Consider the following 21594-nt stretch of genomic DNA (forward strand, 5'->3'; position numbering starts at 1 on the left):
GTACTGTCTATGAAGATCAAGTGTAGTAGCCATGATCTTTGATTTTTGCAATCCGGAGATGGAATAAGAGCTTGCTCTGTCCACTCCACGCATCGGCCCGGTATTGCAGTACCTCCGGGAACGGTGCATTCGCAATGATCGCAGCAAGGCTTTAGGGCTAGGACCCTAGCTTGGCCTTTTGGCTGAGAGTAAGTGTCCCGGCTCCTAGGCTTTGCAGCGTATTATGAACTGACCGATAACGGATAATGAATAACGAAGATAGAATATAACCCTTAAAAACCCCAAAACCCCTGCCAGTGCTGAGAGTAAGAGTCCCGGCTCCTAGGCTTTGTGGCGTATTATGAACTGACCGATAACAGATAATGGATAATGAATAAAGAAAGTAGAACAATAACCCTTAAAAAATCCCCCCCCCAGTGTTGGGACTAATGCATTACAAAGGAACGCAATTTCTTATCTTCGTATGCGCGATTAATAAAATCTGTAACCCTACTGTCGATATTATATATTATATATATATATATATATATAGTGTGAATTTCCCTACGGGGATGAATAAAGTATCTATCTATCTATCTATCTATCTATCTATCTATCTATTACTTGGTGTGTTACTATGTTACTCCGCTATTTTATAAATGCAGATCATTAAATATAGTGTCCTCTGATTGTTGAGTACTCTTAGCGTTGTGTTGTCACATACATCCCTCGATCTGGTTGTGGCAATCCTTGAAGGTGTATATTTACCTAAAGACTACATTTGAGTACAGTTATGGTGGCGTTGTCTAAAGCGTAAAGTATGCGGACGCTTAAATTCTATCAATGTGGGTGTTCTCTCTACCACATATACTCGCATATAAGCCAAAATCACATCTATAAAAGATATTACTGAAAATAATAGGAATATTTTGTTGCGTGTCGCCAGTAGCAATGGTAGGCAGCACATGGGCAGGGTGTGTGGCTTATACAATAACAAACGAACGGGAAATCAAGGGGGCAAACGTGAGCACAGAATTTATTGTAAACGTGTGCTGAATATTGATCTCTTTATGTGCAAAAGAACTTTGGCAACACATCAAGACTGGGGTAAAACATCTAAGACAGTACCCAGAAATGGAGAGGGACATCATTGGGTGGTATGAAGCCCATCGACAAAATAGATGTGGACTGTCTTGGCTAAATGTTCATTTTTAAGCTCTCAGTATTGTACAAGTCAAGAAATATGGAGGGTTCTCTGCCTGCACAGACTGGTGTACACAGTTAATGTATTTCATCCATTATGAGGCTATTCTAAAGCAGTTTAAGGGTGTCTGGTTCTATGCAAGAATATATGATAACTTGTAACTGGATAGAGTAAGCACACTACACTACTGGGGGGATAACTGAATTATTGTTTAAATGAAGTAACTAGTGTCACAGGCCAGAAACTGAGACAGGACCCAATAGCGTTCGTTAAACTCAGTTTTATTGAAATAGAGAGCAGTGCTTGCTTCCACGATCTGATGATCGTCGGACACGGGTGGATGATGGCAGGAACGCGGACGTGGCATTTCCGAGTCGAGCGATGCTAGTCGTGGGTGGCAGGAAAGCTGGTCGGTAGCCGGGACAGGGGAGCAAGGGCGGTAATCGAGTCCAGAAAAAAGGTCGGCAAAAAGTATCAGGCAGGGAACAGGGCAAAACAGGTCGATGGCCGGGACAGAAGAGCAGGGCATAAACGGGTCGAGAAACAGGTCGACAACGGGTAACAGGCAGGAGAAAACAGAGCAGGAGATTGTCGGAGGGTACGGTGCTTGCCTAGCAAAAGCGTAGGTTCGCAGGACGGTCTGACAGCTTCCTTTTGGAAGCCGGGGGTTTAAAAAGAGTCAATGAGCCAATCAGCGCTCAGGGCTGTTGGCGCAAACGGGGCATTCGCAGGTGCCCCGAATCAGCAATCTCGACAACTAGTACCAGTAATGCTTCCAAAACTGCACAGGCAACAGATAACATGCCAGATTTGCAAAACCCTCCCCCTCAAAAACAAAAATGGTGCAAACTTTCTTCAGAAAAACCGGACCACTCGTCAAGCCTCAGATTGAGTCCAGTGAATGCCCTTTGAAAGTGTTCAAATTTTCTAAATTCTTTGAAATGGTCTAAAATCTAGCCTAGTGAGTATGAAAATGTGAGGCCTAAATTCAACTAAAAGCAAGTATCCTTCAACTAGTCCATCAAAGACTGGGAGGGGAACGTCGGTGTAAACCCATAACAGCGTGATGATAAGAGTCTGTCCTCAGGTGTTTTTTACCTGAGGGCGTCCTCTCCCTCCAGCAGCAGTGCTGCTGTGTGTGTATTGGGGCTGTCTAGACTCTGACTGATAATCTCATTAGGCTACTTTCCCTGCAAGGGCTTCATTTCTGCATGCGGTGAAAGGCCAGCAATTAGCAACCAGTTAGCACCACAAGCCCAAGTCGGTCCTCAATGGGACGGACACTAAAGTCGAGGGCCCTGTCTCCGATCGTTTGGTAGCATGTTAATACAGGTCACAAAAAGTACATTTGAATTGATTTTGACGTCTATCAAGTCACTATTTTTTTTTTTTTTTTTTTGCATTGTCATATGACTTCCTCTTAACTTCCTCATTGTTATCCTGGTCCGCATACATACAGAGCCTTTGCTTAACACCTTCTACAAAAGCCACCACACTAACTGTATGGAGAACTCTGCAATTAATGCACGTTAGAGCAGTGTTTTGGTTCCTTCTTTTGAGAGAAAGTACACTTCTTTCATAAAATGAATTTTGAGGCATACTGCCTGTTTAAAATTAAAAACAAGAGTAAATGATCTATTAAAATCAAATGTAAACTATTTCTTAACATTTAAATTGGTAAGACGAATTGGAAACATAGAATTAATGAATTAAATACTGTGGTGGCGTAAGCTAGCTAGAGCGACTTCATTACCCAACTACATGTAATTTAGGCATTTTTAATATGACATTGGGTAAATGACCTACTAGTACATATACTCTTCCATGAGTAGGGTTGAAAATTAGTGGGGAAAAGAAATAAAAGTACTAATGGTATCATGTCATAAACATGTTTTATGAGGCATAGTTGGAACACGACAATTATACAACTTTCTTTATTTTAAACATTTTGAAGAACAACAACCCATAGGATCATTTTTGAGGGGTAAATAAGGGATACTTTAATTTATGGCATTCAAAAAAACAACAAAGTACCATACTTGTTTGTTTCCTGTTCCAAAAGTGGGGTCCATTGCCACGGCTTGTCTGTTTCAAAGTTATGCTTGTACCTGACTTGCCAGAATCATGGATTTACAATATATACATGGCTACAACTGTGACATAATTGCCTTGGGAGCTGAAAAATAAAATATACATTTCTTAGAGGACTCGACAAATACGCGAGGCCTTTTTAGTGAGTAAGTCGGGAGTTTGCAAGTATCACTCGCTCATTCACACCTAGGGACAATTCAAATCGGCCAGTTGACATGACATGCATGTTTTTGTAATGTGGGAGGAAACTGGAGTGCCCGGAGTAAACCCACGCAAACACGGGGAGAACATGCAAACTCTGGACAGGAAGGCTGGTAGCTGGATTGAATTCCATGATCCCAGAACTATGCCGCAGAGACCCCCAACCTCTCAGCCTCTCTCTCTCTCTCTCTCTCTCTCTCTCTCTCTCTCTCTCTCTCTCTCTCTCTCTCTCTCCATATATATATATATATATATATATATATATATATATATATATATATATATATATATATATATATATACTGTATATACACACACACACACACATATACTTAAAAAAAGCAAAATTTTCTTATGTAACAGATGGCAGATACATTTCTTATTTCATGTACAATTTTCTTATCTTGGTTAAAAAAAACTGAAATGAGGGGAAATGAGAAAAATTGTCTACCTTCTGCTAGATAAGCTAGCCTAGCATTTTTACTCATTCCACACTTTACTCAAGAAACAATGTAAAATATATTTAAATATATATACTTTAATTTGCCCTGCGTTAATATAGTTGACAGATAATAAAAATAAAATTTGCTAAATAGTATACATATTATACAATAGTATAAATGTTCTTTCCTTTTGACAGCCGCACACCATACGAAGTTTTACAGCACAATGATTGAGAAACACTGCTCTAGAAGAGATTCTGTCTCTGCATATTGCAAAAGGTTTCAGGGCTCCTAAAAATCCCGCGTGAAAGTATTGATTCGCTTTTCCCGCGCCAGGTCGATGAGGAATTAAAAAGAAAAACAGAAAACACTTTGCAATGGTGCAGCTTAAAATGCAATCATTTTAAAGCCCATAAATTCTGTTTTTTTTTTACCGATCGCCCCTCCTCGTCAACCTCAACACTCTTTTCTCACACAACATTGGACTTGAAGAAGCGTGATGTGTCTTTATCTTCCTGTGAAAGCAATTGTTGTAGAGGAGTTATTAATCGCAGGTTGCGTGTTGCTCTCCTCACTTTTCACGAAGCTGCACGGGAACCTTCTTTTCTGACAAGTCAGGGGTCGTTGCTCCATCTCACTGTTTAGGGGTTCTTGTCAAAGGTAAATGGACTTTCACCGCAATTCATCTGCACACTTCTTCACACTGCCTAACGTGGAATCATTGTTGTTTACTTACAGCTCTCGCACCCGCCTTAAGGCCTGAGGGGAAACTCACAAGTGTGCCATGAGACCTTGTCTAGTGTGCCGCAGGAATTGTTATCTTTGTGAAAAAAAAACATGCCATAACTCAACATATTTGCCTTTTTCCATTGAGCATTCGAGTAAATGTAACATTCATCCATATCAGTAGGTGGCAGCAGAGGGGTATGTTTTTTCTTTTTATATCGTAACTATGTGTTCCTGAGGTAGTACAGGGAAACAGATTCAATGACTTTGTCGAAACTAATTAAGATTTTGCAGTACAAAAAATAATAATAAAATAAATTAATACAAATACAGATCTTGCACTTCATTTTGCTGGTTTTAATTATTTGTTCATTTTACTAGAAAATAATATTCAAAAGTTAGAATCTAGTAAAACATTTTGTTGTTCAACTAGCAGATAGTTTTTGCTCATTTGAAGTATTCATTTAATTATTTTTAAGAAAAACAAACAATATGAAATCAGTAAAGCATGGAAAACGGGTACACTAAACATGTAGTAAATTCCATAACAAACGCACAATTAATAACCCCGTAAGCAACAGTGTTTTGTGTAAGATTGCATTCAAAAATATCTAAAAAAAACTCATATGTAGAAAATAAATGAATTTATGCCTTATAAAAATCATTAAATAATAAGAAACAAATCATGTAAAACCTAAATATATGACATAAATGAAATGTATTCATATATGAATGCATTTTGTCATTTATTTAATTCAGCATTTATTTTGTCATTTGTTTTGTCATGTATTTTCTCGTGGATTTGGTCACAACAAAATAAATGTGGTTCAACTAGGAGGTGGCCCAGTTGCCCGAGCTTTTCACCTATTTGTCGATCAGTAACAAAAAAGGGCATTGGAGTTGATCATTGCGCTTGTGCCCCCAGATTTGAATACAATTTTGACAAAATACACAACAAAATACAGGTTGTTTCAAAAGTACTGGGCACATTTGGAAGTTGAATATCTCAAAAACTATTAAAGGGGACAGAGTGTAATATGTAGTGCCTCCTAGTTGTACAAAAAAACTTAAATTCAGCAAAAAAACAAAAAATAATCATTTAAATATCAAGCCAAAATACATGAACTATCATATGAACGTTAATTTTTATAAAAATTTATTGGGTGAGGAATTTGTATTTCTTTTATATATTGGAATCCCTACCTAGTGGTCGCCAAATGTTTGTCTGGCTACACTGTGCTATGTGGCTCTGGTTTTCGTTCACATTAGACAATCAATACCATTTAGTTGTCAGTTATCACACACTGAGGCTTTAAGAGTCCCGAAACACATCTGGTAAATTTATAAAGCTTGTAATCTCCAATTTTACACTGAGTCTTTAAAGATGTTCAATATGAGCAACATTAGTCACACAACACACATTGAGCTCAAATTCTCGCCAAATGCATCCCAGCATCAGCAATGTTTGCCTTTAGCTCAACTACATCTCTTGAAACAGGGGGCACATAAACCAATCCTTTCACAAATCCCCACAAAGTAAATCCCATAGTGTAAGATCTGGGTGGCCAGGACATGAGATTGATATCATTTTGCCTGGACTGTCCAATCCATCTGTCCGGTAGTGTTGTGTTCAGAAACTGTCAAACCCTGATGTGTGTTGGTGCCCCATCCTGTTGGAAAATTAGGTCACCAGGCTCTTTCTCAATCAATCCATGAACTAGTTTAACAGCATGTGAAGGTATGTCTCATCATTGACTGTTGCTCTTTCAAAGTTGAATGCTCCGTAGACAGCTTTCTTTGACATGGCACAAAACAGTAAAGCACGAATAACAGAAGTCAGTGATAAATGGTAAATGGTCTGCATTTATATAGCGCTTTTCAAGTCAATGAAGACCTCCCAAAGCGCTTGCCAATGTCCTTCACACTTAGCCATTCATACACACACTCACACACCAATAGCGGCCATGTCAGTTCTTCTCTATTAAACTGATTTAAAAACTGCTCAGAAAATTTCATATTCTATGATCTGCTCTTTCGGGGCATTAGGGATTCAGTGTCTTGCCCAAGGACACTTCGACATAACAGGAGTGATAGTGATAATGCAACGCTAGGACGCGTTTGGCAAAAATGTCCCTATCGGCTTGATGTTTTATGTGACCAATGGTGCTCATATCGAACATCTTTAAAGATTCTATGTAAAAAACCTTTATGAATTTACCAAATGTGTTTTTATAAACACATCTGATACATTAATAAAGCTTGTATTCACAAATTTTACAGTGAATCTTTAAAGATGTTCAATATGAGCAACATTAGTCACACAACACACATTGAGCCGATGCTCAAATTCTCGCCAAATGCATCCTAAATAAATAAATAACAAAATAAAAACAGAAATAAATGAATACTAAAATAAATAAATGACAAAATGAATGACAAAATTAATGCATTTGGGTATTACGTGATTTCCTATGTGTTCATTTATTTATTTGGCATGTATTTCAAGATATTTATTTATTTTTAAATATATTTCTACATATGACAGGATCCGTCCTCTGTATCCGAAGGCCTCTGCCGCTGTGGTTCCGCCTCCCTGTTGCCGGCCTTTCGGCCATTTGCTTTAAGTGCTCGGAATCCCCCTGTGCTTCCCTGTTAACAGCTGCCAATATACAGCCCGGCCAGGATCAGACGGCTCTCCAGCAGCCCAATAAAGGGCCCCCGGAGTGGACTGACGAGAAATTTCACACCTTTCGCTCACATTAGCCATTCAGTATGCCCTTTTGATGCCTAAGTGGCTACTTGGATGAGTTTGTACACATCAACCAGGCATGTCAACCATAAGTCCCGCGGGCTGAACCCGGCCCGTTGGATGATTTCCTCCAGCCCGCCATAAATTGTGAGTTGGTCCAAAAAAAAGAGAGTGTCTAAGTCATTTTTATGAAAAGTTCTGATTTTTAAATTAAATCGTTTACCTCGTGTGAAAATGGCATTACTGAAAATAATTGTTTTAGAGAAAAAGGCTAAAAACTGTTACATTTTGCAAACAACAGTTGCACTTTTTTAGTGGTTATTTTTTTTATTACCAATTAAATAGTATCAATATTACATCATGAGTTTGTCGAAACAATTGCTATCAAGGGGATAATCAATTAAATCATTTTTCAGTGCGATAGTAGCCTTACTGTTTACAGATTTCTCATGTGATAATGGCGTTATCAACATCTGATGAATTTGTAGGAAACATTAACGGAAAAATACCGGATTTTGAAATAATATTGTGTGCGAGAATGGCCTTACAGTACGTCAATACGGCTATTTTTGCATACTAGGTATTTAAGTAGTTAAGGCCGTTATCTCGGGCCAAAAGTTAAACTGTGGAATTTAGAATATGAATAATTCCAATTTTGAAAAGTTATTAAAAACATGAATAACTGAGATGGTCTTCTTACCTCCCATGCATAAAAAAGCTATATAAAAAAAGAGAGATTTACAATATATTTGTTTATTCATGCATGCATACTGTTGCTGCTAATCTAAAAATACTTTTCTGCTTTTTTTGTTTTCCTTTCCTGCGTGTAGTTTTCAGATTGGGGGATTTTTTAATTGTGCCCTGTGCAGTCGTTTGAGATAAACCTGACACTGAGTTCAGTGGCCCGTTTTTCGGCTCTCCATTATGTTGTGTACACCACCTCTTTCGGATCATGCCACCATTCAAAATAATGGCTACCATGTAGTTCGATAGCAATTACAAATACAGTGTTTACTAATGTGCCAAAAGAAAAGGCAAATGAGGACCTCTTGGCGAAAACTGTGAGTTAGATATTTAAAAGCCCCAGCGCTATTGTCATTGATGGATTCCACGGCAACTGACTCGTCTTGTTCGCAAACGAAACGTCTCTAAGAATTGGTTCTTGAAAGTTAACGGAGGGATTCGGCTCCTCACCAATCAACAGGTGGTTCTCTCAGAGACGCCTTTTTTGTCTTATGATTGGTCAATATGCATTTTGGGGGATTCTGTGTTGTTGACATGAAATAGTTTAACATTGTTCTGTATTTTATGTTTTTTTGGGAGATATTTGAATATTTCAACTTTACCCCCTGTGTTTGGCAGTGTTAAAGTGTTTTACTGTATATAAAAAGGTCAAGTTTATTCTGTTTTCCTTTTGTTTCCTTTTTCGTTTTTTTTTCATTTAATTTATTAAAATCACTATATAAAGTTTACTGCTGATTATTATTTTATGATATAGTTATCATATGTATATCTATGATATGTTTATAATTGTTGCACTTCAAGTCTAGGTTATATCTGTTGCTGGTGAGGTGGAATAAATATTACAAGTTTCTATAACTCAACTACCTGTCAGTTCTTCTCTATTAAACTGATTTAAAAACTGCTCAGAAAATGTCATATTCTATGAAAAATAACAACTTTTTTAAAGTGACGGAAATTGTTACTTTCCCTGGTAACGAGTTACTTTTACTATAGAGTATTTCAGTTACTAACTCAATGACTTTTTGTAAGAAGTAGTAAGTAACTATAACTACCTACTTTTTCGGAGTGACGTGCCCAACACTGTTTAAAAGTGAGGGCCCCAAAGCTAGCGTGCTATCCGGGGCCGGCTACATTCACATTTGGTCCCCCGCGTAAGAAAACAAAGCCGGCGTCTCACTGGGGCAAATGACAACTTCACAGCCACTTCATAAGAAAGTGCTGGAAGTTGCTAATGAAGACTAATGACTTCCCTCGTGTCACAGACTTCGCACCCGGCCGTACTAACCCTTTGAGCAACAAAGTGGTACGCGGGGTGGTCTTTGCAGGAAAAACACAACTTTGTTTTTACAAAAGTAGTCGCCACTTGCAGAGGGAGAGGAGAAAATCGATTGCGGAGACTGTGGGGTTATGTGATGGGGTGATTATTTGGCTTTTCACAAAACGGTTATTAAGTGAGGAACGGGAGGTGCTCAGATGGTCAGGATAGTCATTTTTATTTGTTTAGCCCTTAATCACAAAGAGTCTCAAAGGGCTGCTCAGGTTATTGCACAGACTATTATTTTAGACTATTATTACATCATCCCCTGATCTGGAAACAACATGAGGGCAAGGAAAAACTCAAAAACCTCAACATGAGGAAAATGAAGAAACCTTGAGAAGGGACCGCACATGTGGTATCCCCCTTTCAGGATTACCAGACAGCAAAGGATGTTGCAATAACAAATAATACAGTGATATTGTCCACTAAAAGTATAGGTTATTCATATGCTTTAGAGTAGAAGTGTGCTTTAAGCTTAGATTTAAACATTTCCACTGAGATTGCAGATCAGATCTCAGGGGGAAGAGCATACCACAGCACCGGTGCCCGGATGGAGAACGCTCTCGAACCTGCGGAACATTTCTTGGCTCTTGGGATCACCAGTAGACCGGCGCTTTCAGAACGAAGGCTTCGGACCGGAACACAGGGGGAAATCAGATCTGAAAGATATGAGGGAGCAAGTCCATGTATGATTTTGTATAATAATAAGAGAACCTTGAAATCACATCTTAGGCTAACAGGGAGCCGATGCAGTGTAGCCAAAAATCGGCGTGATGTGATCAGACTTTTTTGTCCTAGTTAAAGGCCTCGCTGCAGCATTTTGTACCAGCTGAAGACTCTTTATTCTGGACTTCGGGAGACTGGAGAGTAGTGCATTACAGTGAAACATGCGCCAAAACTATACGTATATATGATTACCCCACTGGCTAAAAATGTTACTCACTTAAAGGGACACTATCTAAGATTTGATGTCACTGTATTGTGAGTTGCAGGGGTGCTCACACTTTCAGCATACTTACAAAATGAGCCATGTCAAAGTGATCTATAAATTAAAAAAATGGAGAATCAAGAGCAGTCGAGCATTTAAAAAAGGGGTTTTATTAGTGGAATTGAATGCTCACAATAATTCTCACTGCACGCTTAAATAAATCAAGTACTTTTAAACGAAAAATATTAAGATCTAATACAATCGTAAACGCCCTGACTCAATGCAAGTCAGTCTTTTTTTAATTGCCAATGTTTTTGTCCAATGATACTCTTGCAAGAAATAAATATAACTGTACTGCAGTTCAATTAATCCGAAAAATGAATTAACTGTACTATAACTAGACAAATACATTTGTGGTTCATAAACTAAAATCTAACATATATCTAAATAGTAACTTAACAGAAAAAATGCCAGAACGGCGACACAGTGGTTAGCGCGTGTGCGGCATAGTTCTGAGGTGGTGAAATCAAACCTTCCTGTGTGGAGTTTGCATGTTCTCTCCGTGCTTGTGTGGGTTTCCTCCGGACACTCCGGTTTCCTCCCACATTCCAAAAACATGCATGTCAGGTGGATTGGCCGGTCCAAATGGTCCCTAGGTGTGAATGAGCGAGCGAATTGTCTGTCCCTGTGTGCCCTGCATTTGGCTGGCAACCAGTTCAGGGTGTCCCCTGCCCACTGCCCGAGGATAGCTGGGATGGTCTCCAGCATCCCCGCGACCCTACTGAGGATAAGCGGAGCAGATAATTGATTGATAACAGTATTTCTTCCTTATCTATTTGTAAGGCATATTGATTCATTCCAACATCATACATTTTACGACATATACATGTAAATGCAGATATTACATTTTATTTATTAAATACATTACATAATGAGCACAAATTTTCAAACAAGTAATTGTAATAAATGACAATTCACGGCTTCTCCGAGTTAAATACCGAAATGCCTATGTAACCGCGTTGTACGTGTCCCACCAAAGATCCACATTCACGCTGGACTGGATGATGAGGTTTTTATTATTACAGTTCTGCAAATGGATGAGTCACAACATTAGCTTTTTCTGCTGGGTTTGATCTCTTTGATCTCTTTGTAGTACTCTGGTTAAACTGACAAAACCCCACCTCCTGGTCACATGTTAGAAGCCAAAACCAAACCCCACCCCATACCAGCAGATGGCACTGTTGGACTCAGCATTGCAGGACATTTACCAAAAACTATACACATATTTTAGCAGGAATTTCAATAAAATAAAAGTTATTATTACACCCGTTACATACACCCCCCTGAAATTCTGCTAAATATGGGAGTGCTACACTAAAAAGAAAAAAAATCACATGCCAAAAAGGCAAATACTGATGAAAAAGAGGACACGAAAACTGGTACAGTATTACAAGGAACAAACTGAAGTGCATGTCAGTTCTAAAACTCTCCCAAAAAGGAGTGTGAAAAGAAAGGAGGCGAGCAAACTCCTAACTAAGCACAGACTCAAAGATGCCTGTTACATCTCTGAAATATCAAACATTGTTCCTGTAGTTGTAAGTGCTCACATAGGCACAATTCTTGTTTCTTACTCAAGCTTTGTTACTCAAACTGAAAGTGCATCTCTACTGAACTTAAACTAGGAACTTGCAGATATTGCGGACAGATGATTGTCACCTACCACATGGTCATTCATCTGACAAATAAGACGACTAGGAGGCCTGATGGACTGGCGGACCCTAAGACCATAACGGTTAGGTTGAGCACAAATAACCTGAGCTTGAAGGTCTGGGGCAGTCAAGTCTAAACAGTCAGTATCAGGGGAGTCTGCGTCCAGATGGTCAGTGTTCAATGGGGTCTCGTCTGGGAGACCCATACCCAAAGGGATCATGTTTTCAGAGCACTGTGATGGGCTTTCCGTATTGTCACTTGAAGTATGGTCAACATCTTGTTCGGGGATGTGCTGACTTCCTCGGCTGGATGTATCAACACTGCGAGAGTCGGACTGGGCATCAGATCTGCTGTCTAGTGAGTTATCCTCTACCTCTGGATGAACTTGCTCTTCACCTGCCTGTATCACCCAGTTTACTGTACGGACATCACTGTCTTCAACCGCGTCAGGTAAATCAGGGCATACATCACTTCCATGCATAGCAGCGTCAGACTCTGAGTGTTCAGATTCGCTGGCCAGATCATCCTCACAGGGCAAGAAGCTAACAGAGAGCAGCAAATTCCTGTGAACTACCTTCTCTTTGCCCGTCAGACAATCCTTGACTCTGTAGACATTGAGATCAGGCTTGACTGATATGACTTCATACGGGGTTGACTCCCACTTGTCTGCAACTTTGCGTTTCCCCGGGACACCTCTATTGGCGATCAACACCCGGTCTCCCACGACGAGAGGTGATCCTTTGGCCCTACGGTTGTACAGCTTGGCATGACGAGTCTGTTCTCTGAGAGTATTCCTCTGTACAATCTGAGCAGCTTCATGTAGATCTTTCTTCAGATGGCGTACAAAGTCAGAGTAGCTGACAACAGCATCATTGGTATTAGCATGTTGAAACATGACATCGACAGGGAGACGAGGGATCCTACCAAACACTAGGTAAAACGGTGCAAACCCTGTTGTCTCATGCTCTGTGCAGTTATAGCAGAATGTGAGCTGCTGCAGCATTTGTGGCCACTTTGCTTTGGGCTGAGGGGGAAGGGTTCTGATCATATCTCCCAATGTTCGGTTGAATCGTTCTGCGATGCCATTTCCCATGGGGTGGTACGGAGTGGTATGGGATTTCTGCACCCCTGCCATCTCTAGAAGCTCTTTGATCAGTTTGCTCTCAAAATTAGCTCCCTGATCAGAGTGGATACGCCGTGGGAAACCATAGACAAGGAAGAAATCCTGCCACAGACGGCGAGCAACTTGTTTGGCGGTTTGATTCCTGCAAGGGAAGGCGTGCGCCATCTTGGAGAAATGATCAGTTACGACCAGGACATCTACAGACTTGTTCTCTTGCTCAGCAGTCCAAAAGTCTATACAGACCAACTCCATAGGCTCAGAGGTGACTATGTTCTTGAGTGGTGCACGGTTGTGTGGTTCCGGTGTTTTCCCTACTACACAGCGCTGACAGGATTTGACATAATTCACAACATCACGTTCCATGCCATTCCAGAAGAATCGTTGCCGCACCAGAGACAAAGTACGGTTCTGGCCTTGGTGACCTGCTGAGTCATGTAAACCTTGAAGGACTTTCTGTTTCAATGAATCAGGCACCACAAACTGGAAGATTTTCTTGGCCATGTGAGGATCTTTCCTTATTTTGTAGAGCATGCCATTCTGTATGGTGAGTCTGCTCCAATGCTTCAGTAGTTTCATCACACTAGGCGACTCGACAGCTCTCTCACGCCTGGTAGGTCTCTTGTGTCTATGCACAAAGTACATGGTCCTGCTTATTGTGTTGTCCTGTTCTTGTAAACCAACAAGCTGACTCTGTGGGAGTGCCGTTGACTGATCTCCCTTCTGCAGAAGATTGAAGTTGGCGTCTGTTCCCATCACTTGACCCACGCCACCAGTGGACTGAGCACTGAAGACAGCAGCAACCTCTTCTGATGTCACAGAACCATTGGAGCCTGATGGAATTGCCCTTTTTACTGACTCGTCTGATGTCCCAGCACTCTCGTCTACAACAGCGTGACAATTGTTGGATACTCTGAACACCTCTTGCACAGTACTGTTGTTCACCCTGTTGACTTGGTCCAAGAGCGAAGTATAGGGCTCGGTAACAAGGCGATGACCCACACATGACCGTACAAATGGCTCACGGCTCAGAGCGTCGGCTACGATGTTCTTTGGTCCGGGAATGTACTTCAGGTCAAAATTGTATGCAGCTAGCTTCGCTACCCACCGCTGTTCACACGCATCAAGTCTTGGTTTGGTCAAAATGTATGTAAGTGGGTTATTGTCGGTCCACGTGGTAAAGTGTCTTCCTTTCAACCAATGGCTGAATTTATCACATACCGCCCATTTCAAGGCAAGAAATTCGAGCCTGTGTGCAGGGTAGTTGAGCTGGGAGCGAGAGAGCGTCTTACTTGCAAAGGCGACTGGTCTGGCTACTTTTCCACCAGGTGGCAGCTGTGACAGGACTGCTCCAATCCCATCAAAGGATGCGTCGACAGCCAGAATAAACGGCGCATCAAAATCTGGGTGGGCCAGAGTGACACCTGTCACGAGGTCGTGCTTCAGTGTTTCAAAGGCGTTCTGGCATGCATCGGACCAATCTGCAGGCGTCAGCTTCACTTGACCTTTCTTGCGGGCTCTCTTGCGCTTATGCTTGTCACCAGATTCAGATGTGAGCCTGAACAGAGGTTTTGCCTTCGCAGAACATGCTTCAATGAAGCTTTGGAAATACATCACCATGCCTAGAAAAGATCTGATTTTACTAGGGCATGGCGTCTTGCCATCCGACTCCATTAGATCAGTGACTTGTACGTCATTTATCGCTCTCACTTTCTCGGGGTCAGTCCGAATTCCATCCTCACTGATGACATGCCCAAGAAATTTCACAGTCCGTCTGAGGAAAAAACACTTTTTGGGTGCGAGCTTGAGGTTGTGTTCCTTAAGGCGAGTAAACACCATCTGCAGGCGTTGGAGTGCAACTTCCTCTGTGGGGGCAAACACCATCAGATCGTCGAGGTAACATAATAGGCTCATGAAATTCTGATCACCAAATATTGACATCATCATCCTCATAAATGTTGCTGGGCTGTTGCAAAGTCCCTGAGGGAGCCGGTTGTACTCGTGAAGGCCGAATGGTGAGGAGAATGCCGTGTACTTTTTGTCGTCAGGGTGCAAGGGGACATTGTAGTAGCCTGACGTCAGATCCATTGTGGAGAAAAAGGCATTTCCCCCAAGTGCGGCCAAAGCATCAGCTTGATGCGGTAGTGGGTAGGCATCCTTTATGGTTCTTGCATTAAGCCTTCTGAAATCAGTACATACCCTTAGTTCTCCATTCCGCTTCCATATTAGAACAAGCGCAGATGCATAGTCGCTAGTCGACTTCTGAATAATTCCTTTCTCTTCCATCTCGTTCAGAGTCGTCCTCAGTTTTTCATACTGACTTGGTGGTATACGTCTGTAGGGTAGACGGAACGGCTTATCATCAACAAGGTGGATACGATGTACAAACTCTTTGGCCTCTCCACAGTCCATCTTATGGCGAGAAAAGATTGACTCGAATTGTTCGATGATATGAAGGAGCTTGTCTTTACACTGCAGCGAAACCTCACATGACTTCAGGTCAATGTCTTGCAGTCCCAGAGCTTCCAATGCACGCATCATGTCCTCTTCTGACCTGGGTCGGACCTCTTTGCTCTGTACACTCTGCACGTTGCACTTGACCTCCTCTGCATTGGGCAGGTCTTCCGCTGCGATACAAGGAGACACATCTGCAATTTTCCTGTTTCTTCTCAGCACCACAACTCTGTCCGTGGGATTAAAGACTTTAACAGGCACCCATCCATCTCCCCAGAGTGGAGTAACAACTCGTCCGACAAGGACTTGTCTGGGCGCAGCCTTAGATTGGGTTGGCTCAACGACCACTGTGCTGCCCGCTGATGCCCCGGCCAACTCAGGTAACTTGCCCCAAATAACGTACTCGGTCCGTGGATTCAGCGTCACGCAACTCTTGATCTTTACTGTCCCTACCTTGTCTGGAATGCAATCACCTCTCCATCTCTCTGTGTTGGAAAGCATTGACAGGAATTGACTGTGGTTATCGGACAGACCGTTGTCAGGAGTGGAAACTAATCTCCAATAGCCATCAGTACTTTTCAATTGAGTCAAAATATATTTGATGGCATTGCTGCCAAGGATCATCTGTTCTGTCTGGCCTGGCACCACCATTACTGGTATTATCATTTGGCACCCGTAAACTGTGACGTGAATGTCGTACATATCTCTGGGAGAAACTTGGTGTCCACCGCAGCCTACAATGACATAATCATCGGCCGTGTAACTCATCATATCAGGGAATTGCTGCAGGAGGTACTTAGCTGTGTCCTCACTTACTGTACAAGCCATCGACCCGCTGTCCAACAGCGCTCTGAAAGTGGGGCCTTCTTGCACAAGTACAGGTGTGTAAAACAGTTCGTCAGTCTCCGCTATTCTCTGAAACCCCTGAAAGATCAGCTTCTTCGATGGAGGTATCTTGTTGCTATACAACTCATAAATTGATTTATTGTCTTGCATGTCAGGCTTCACATTAGTGGTGGGAGGTATACTCAGTTGATCTGCACTGTTCTCCCCTAAGCGCAGATCAGTTAGTTTCCCTGAGGCAGCGGGACAACTTTCGTCACTGGACAATCACGTCGAGAATGCCCTGGGGCATGGCAGTGAAAGCAAAGGTTTTTGTCTCGGCAATGAGAGAGAGCACTGTGTTCGACTTCTTTGCAAATGATACATGGCTTGGCAGTGAAACCATTTATTCTGGCTCCAGGTCGCCTGGTTGGAGCTCCCCCTCTCTCTTGAAACTGGTTCGAGGTAACACGTATCAGAACTTTCTCCAACATACTAATAACGTCCGTTAGAGAGACATACTGTGGGCTCGAAGTCTGAGGTGGCTCGTGCACGAGGGTTGGACCATGGTTCACCTCAGCTTTGTGTACGGCAATTTCCGCTCTATTCGCAGGTTGTTGTAGGGAATCTGCTTTGTAGCTCTTCTCAGCGTGGTATTCATTCAGCACCTCTAGTACCTCACATGCTGACCACTTTTCGATGGTTTTTGATCTGTAAGTGAGTGCCAGTTCCTTGCATGGGCAGTTCCTAATAAATATGCGAGTAACCTCTATTTCAGGGTTGTCAAATGTTTTGCCCTGCTCTCTCAAGCACTCAGAGGCAAGGTCAGCTGCTCTGTTTAGTCTCAGCCAGTAGTCATAGGGGTCTTCCTGGTCTTTGGGCAAAGTTGAATAAAAGTCAGCTAAAGGGACAGCAGAGTACTTGGTACAGCTAAAGTATTTCCTGAGAAGACTATAAATCATGTCAGGGCGGGTATAGACGTCTATATTACTGTTTCTAATGCTAAACCTAACTACATCTTTAGCTTTTCCTCTCAAATGTATAAGGATTTCCTCTGCTTGCTCTTCAAGTTTCACATCACTCCTTTTTATAAATGTCCTCATTAGATCTTCCCACTCATGTATTGTTATTGAGTCTGAGCCATCCCCAATAAATGACGGCGGTTCCTTAACCTTTCTCTGCGTTACCACCTGACTCAATCTGTTTGCTTCATCTTGTGTGGCAGCAGCGTTAGGAGCTACTATATTATGTGACTGTATATTTGAGAATATGCTATCAGCCAATTTATGTCCTATCTCCTGAATAATATTTGTCATGTGATCAGCTAAACCCTCAGAAATTTCACTCGCGGAATTTGGCGTAGATGTGGGTCTGACCTGAGGTGAAGGTAGGCTAGCATGTTGGTCAGCTGCATTATGGGTGCTCACACTGGAACTTGCCTCTACTCTATGTGTCGCACCACCTGGGGTAGAACTATTATCAGAGGGGATGGGGGTAAACATGCCCCTGCCCCTGCCAAAGTGAATAGGTGTGTCAAATTGTGGAGCTAACACATTGCTCTGATTAAACATGTTTCAAAGATTAACAGAAAAAAATGTAAGTAAGTCAAAATCACAAAATAAATCAGCAGCCTTCGTATCACTGTGACACTGCACTGTAATGAGCTAAACAATATCGCTCATGTAACTAAAATTTCAAATACTGTGAGCTCATGTGGCAGGTAGGACAGTCCTCGGTTCGGCGAGTTTGATAGAAGTCACGGGTCACGGCACCAATGTAACCGCGTTGTACGTGTCCCACCAAAGATCCACATTCACGCTGGACTGGATGATGAGGTTTTTATTATTACAGTTCTGCAAATGGATGAGTCACAACATTAGCTTTTTCTGCTGGGTTTGATCTCTTTGATCTCTTTGTAGTACTCTGGTTAAACTGACAAAACCCCGCCTCCTGGTCACATGTTAGAAGCCAAAACCAAACCCCACCCCATACCAGCAGATGGCACTGTTGGACTCAGCATTGCAGGACATTTACCAAAAACTATACACATATTTTAGCAGGAATTTCAATAAAATAAAAGTTATTATTACACCCGTTACACCTACAAAATAAGACACTGAACCCCTAATTCCGAAAGTTGGTGCCTTACATAGCTGCTTCTGGCTGTGTGTGTGAATGGGTAAAGTGTGAAGTACATTGTAAAATGCTTTATAGGTCTTCTGATTGGTTAAAGCGCTGCACAAATACAGTCCACTTAGTGTGTGTATATATATATATATATATATATATATATATATATATATATATATATATATATATAGTGCGTGGTTAGCCTTCCTGTGTAGAGTTTGCATGTTCTCACCGTGCTGACATAGGTTTCCTCCCACATTCCAAAATCATGCATGTCAGGTTAATTGCCCGGTCCAAATTGGCCCTAGGTGTGAATGAGCGAGTGAGTTGTCTGTCTCTGTGTTACCTGCGACTAGCTGGCAACCAGTTCAGGGTGTCCCCTGCCCACTGTCCCAAGATAGCTGGGATGGGCTCCAGCGCTCCCGCAACCCTACTGAGGTTAAGCGGTGCAGATAAAACACACACACACACACACACACACACACACACACACACACACACACACACACACACACACACACACACACACACACACACACACACACACACACACACACACACACATTGCTTGTGCAGTAAGTCTTAAATACAGCTCCATTTTCTTTTATGGTCCAATATGGCTGTTAAAGCATTTTGGGTTGCCATCTTCTGCTTTAGGTGAGCATCATGTTATGCAACATAAAAACACAAGACTAAATAATACACATTGGCCCAGTTGAAAGCAATTTTTTTCTCATTTAAGTTTTAAATATTATTAATATATCGCTATCCTCGGGTATTGTTCCTGTAGCCTTCAAGTCTGCCGTCATAAAACCCACGCTTAAGCGACCTAACCTTGACCCAGAAAGCCTAGGTAATTATAGGCCAGTGTCAAATCTGCCATTTTTTGCGAAATTACTTGAAAAGGTCGTTGCAAAGCAGCTAAATGACTTCATGTCAGAAAATAACCTTTTTGAAACTGTCCAGTCAGCATTTAGGGCAAATCACTCTACTGAGACAGCCCAGGCTAAAGTAACCAATGATCTCCTTTTAACAATAGATTCTGGTGCCTCATCAATGTTACTGCTGCTGGATCACAGCGCTGCTTTTGATACGGTCGACCACAACATATTATTGGTTCGTCTAGAACGCATTGGTATCTCAGGAACTGTACTCTCGTGGTTTAGGTCCTACCTGTCAGACAGGATGCAATGTGTTAACTATGGCAATCTGACCTCTAAACAATCTAACGTCCCTTGTAGTGTTCCTCAAGGCTCTGTACTTGGCCCCCTTCTTTTATTTATATGATTCCGCTTGGTGACATTATCCGCAAGTATAATATTAGTTTCCATTGCTATGCAGATGACACTCAACTGTATGTGCCACTGGAAAAAACTGGACATTTAAGTTTTAGAAATCTGGAGGCTTGCCTTACTGAGATTCAAAGATGGATGTCAAATAATTTTTTACGCCTTAACCCAGAAAAAACTGAAATGTTGATTATTGGTCCAGCTCACTGTCGTCAGTTGTTTTCAAACACTACCCTGAACCTAGACAAATGTAATATCACCCATAGTGACTCGGTCAAAAATCTAGGTGTTATATTTGATCCTAATCTGTCGTTTCAGTTACACGTGAAAAATATTACTAGAATAGCTTTCTACCACATCCTTAATATTGCGAAGATTCGTTCGATGCTGTCCCAATCAGATGCAGAGATTTTAATTCATGGGTTTATTACTTCTCGGCTTGATTACTGTAATGTATTGCTTTCTGGTCTCCCGATGTCTAGCATCAAAAGTTTGCAGCTGGTTCAGAATGCGGCAGCTAGACTTTTGACTAAGACCAAAAAGTTTGAGCATATTACTCCTGTATTGGCCAACTTGCACTGGCTCCCAGTCCACTTAAGATGTGACTTTAAGGTTCTCTTTATTAACATATAAATGTTTGCATGGGCTTGCACCCTCTTATCTCTCCGATTTGATTTCCCCCTATGTTCCTGCACGGAGTCTGCGCTCGGAAAATGCCGGTCTACTTGTGACTCCGAGAGCCAAGAAGTCTGCGGGCCGAGAGCGTTCTCCATCCGGGCCCCGGTGTTATGGAACGCCCTGCCTCTGGAGATAAGATCTGCAACCTCAACGGAAGTTTTTAAATCGAGGCTTAAGACACACTTCTATTCCAAAGCGTATGATTGATGCCCACCTCATATTCTGTTTTGTCCTGTCTTTTTCCGACGCCTGCCTGGCTGATACGAAGGAGAAGGATGATTTGGGATGGGTCAGCGGACCGGCGTCTGACCTGCAGCATGTCAACCCCTGCATTTACCAGCTGGCAGAGACGGGAGGCAGCGTCGTGGCCGTCATAGACTTTCTGGACTGGTTTGCCTGCTGGGGGCGTCGTTGATGTCATGCACTTTCCGGACATTTTCAACATCTTACCTAATGTTTACTATTATGTGTACAGTAATGCTAATTGTAATTCACCCTGGTCAATCCTGGAAGGGGGATTACCACATGTGAGGTCCTTTCTCAAGGTTTCTCTTTTCTCCTCACACTGAGGTTTTTGAGTTTTTCCTTGCCCGCATGCTGGTTTAAGATCAGGTAATTGTGTAATTTTGTAACTGTAATCCTGTGCAGTCCTTTGAGACATTTTTGTGATTAAGGGCTATATAAATAAATTTGACTTGACTTGATTTAAAGATATTTATTCTTTATTTTAATCATTTTTCTTCATCTATTCTGAAAAGAAATATTGCCATCATGTTTTCAATTTTTTTATTTATGTTGGCGTCTTTCAGGCAAATGCTTGATTCAATTCCATTGTACTTTAATTTTATTCTAAAATATTTATCATAGTAAAAAAACGGATACCATTGCCAAAATGGGGCAAGGGGGAGACTTTATTTATATATTTTAAAAGAGAATACAAATCCAGAATTAGTGATTTCTTATTCCTACAAATTGTTGGGTCTCACTGCCAATTTTTAAGTACCATAG

At 41.6% G+C, this 21594-nt stretch overlaps 1 pseudogene; it reads left to right on the top strand.

Moving 5' to 3' along the window:
* Positions 1-134, top strand: LOC148365084 (U2 spliceosomal RNA; annotated as a pseudogene).
* Positions 135-21594: the final 21460 nt, after the last annotated feature.

Source organism: Urocampus carinirostris, chromosome 5, assembly GCF_059441175.1.
Source record: "Urocampus carinirostris isolate Australia breed hairy pipefish chromosome 5, RoL_Ucar_1.0, whole genome shotgun sequence".
NCBI classification, from domain to species: domain Eukaryota; kingdom Metazoa; phylum Chordata; class Actinopteri; order Syngnathiformes; family Syngnathidae; genus Urocampus; species Urocampus carinirostris.